General features: G+C 50.7%; 1 protein-coding gene across 1 annotated transcript in view; it reads left to right on the top strand.

Annotated features, from left to right (window-relative positions):
- The window catches only part of LOC144953252 (heat shock protein 105 kDa-like), a 41,130-nt gene that overhangs the window by 34,213 nt on the left and 4,417 nt on the right, over positions 1 to 2,500 (top strand). The window lies entirely within an intron of this gene.

The following is a 2,500-nucleotide window of genomic DNA, read 5'->3' as shown; positions in this document are numbered from 1 at the left end:
ACACGCACCTACACACACCTACACACCTACACACACACACCTACACACACCTACACACACACCTACACACCTACACACACACACGTACACACACACACACCTACACACACCACACACCTACACACACACACACCTACACACACACACCTACACACACACACCTACACACACACACACACCTACACACACACCTACACACCTACACACACCTACACCTACACACACACGTACACACACACCTACACACACACACCTACACACACACACCTACACACACACACCTACACACGTACACACACACCTACACACACACACCTACACACGTACACACCTACACCTACACACACACACCTACACACACACCTACACCTACACACACACACCTACACACACACCTACACCTACACACACACGCACCTACACGCACACCTACACACACCTACATATATACACACACCTACACACACACCTACACCTACACACCTACACCTACACACACACACCTACACACACACACCTACACACACACACCTACACCTACACACACCTACACACACACACCTACACCTACACGCACACCTACACACACCTACACACCTACACACACACCTACACACACACACCTACACACACACACCTACACCTACACACACACCTACACACACACCTACACCTACACGCACACCTACACACACACACACACCTACACACCTACACACACACCTACACACACACACCTACACACACACACCTACACCTACACACACACCTACACACACACCCCCTACACCTATCACGCACACCTACACACACTCACACACCTACACACCTACACACACACCTACACACACACACCTACACACACACACCTACACACACACACCTACACCTACACACACACCTACACACACACACCTACACCTACACACACACCTACACACACACACCTACACCTACACGCACACCTACACACGCACACCTACACACACACACCTACACACACACACCTACACACACACACCTACACACACCTACACACACACCTACACACCTACACACACACCTACACACCTACACCTACACACACACCTACACACACACACCTACACACACACCTACACACACACCTACACCTACACACACACGTACACACACACCTACACACACACCTACACACACACCTACACACACACCTACACACACACCTACACACACACCTACACACCTACACCTACACACCTACACCTACACACCTACACCTACACACCTACACCTACACACCTACACACACCTACACCTACACACACGTACACACACCTACACCTACACACACACACCTACACACACCTACACACACACACACCTACACACACACACACCTACACACACACACCTACACCCACACCTACACACACACCTACACACACACCTACACACACACCTACACACACACACCTACACACACACACCTACACACACACACCTACACACACACACCTACACACACCTACACACACACCTACACACACACCTACACACCTACACACCTACACACCTACACCTACACACCTACACACCTACACCTACACACCTACACCTACACCTACACACCTACACCTACACACCTACACCTACACACCTACACCTACACACCTACACACACACACCTACACACCTACACCTACACACACACACCTACACACCTACACACCTACACACACACACCTACACACACACACCTACACACACACACACCTACACACACACACCTACACACACACACCTACACACACACACCTACACACCTACACCTACACACACACCTACCTACACACACCTACACACCTACACCTACACACACACCTACACACCTACACCTACACACACACCTACACACCTACACCTACACACACACCTACACACCTACACACCTACACCTACACACACACCTACACACCTACACACCTACACCTACACACCTACACACCTACACACACACCTACACACCTACACACACACCTACACACACACCTACACACCTACACACACACCTACACACACACCTACACACACACCTACACACACACCTACACACACACCTACACACACACCTACACACACACCTGCACACACACACCTGCACACACACCTGCACACACACACCTGCACACACACACACCTGCACACACACCTGCACACACACCTGCACACACACACGTACACACACACCTGCACACACACACGTACACACACACACACACCTACACACACACCTGCACACACACACGTACACACACACACACACCTACACACACACACCTACACACACACACCTACACACACACACCTACACACACACACCTACACACACACACCTACACACACCTACACACACACACACCTACACACACCTACACACACCTACACACACCTACACACACCTACACCTACACACCTACACCTACACACCTACACCTACACACACACCTACACACACACC

The sequence above is a fragment of the Lampetra fluviatilis genome, chromosome 73 (assembly GCF_964198595.1).
Source record: "Lampetra fluviatilis chromosome 73, kcLamFluv1.1, whole genome shotgun sequence".
In the NCBI taxonomy this organism is placed as follows: domain Eukaryota; kingdom Metazoa; phylum Chordata; class Hyperoartia; order Petromyzontiformes; family Petromyzontidae; genus Lampetra; species Lampetra fluviatilis.
The sequence above is the reverse complement of the archived record's forward strand: the minus strand, read 5'-3'. Positions and strand labels throughout refer to the sequence as shown.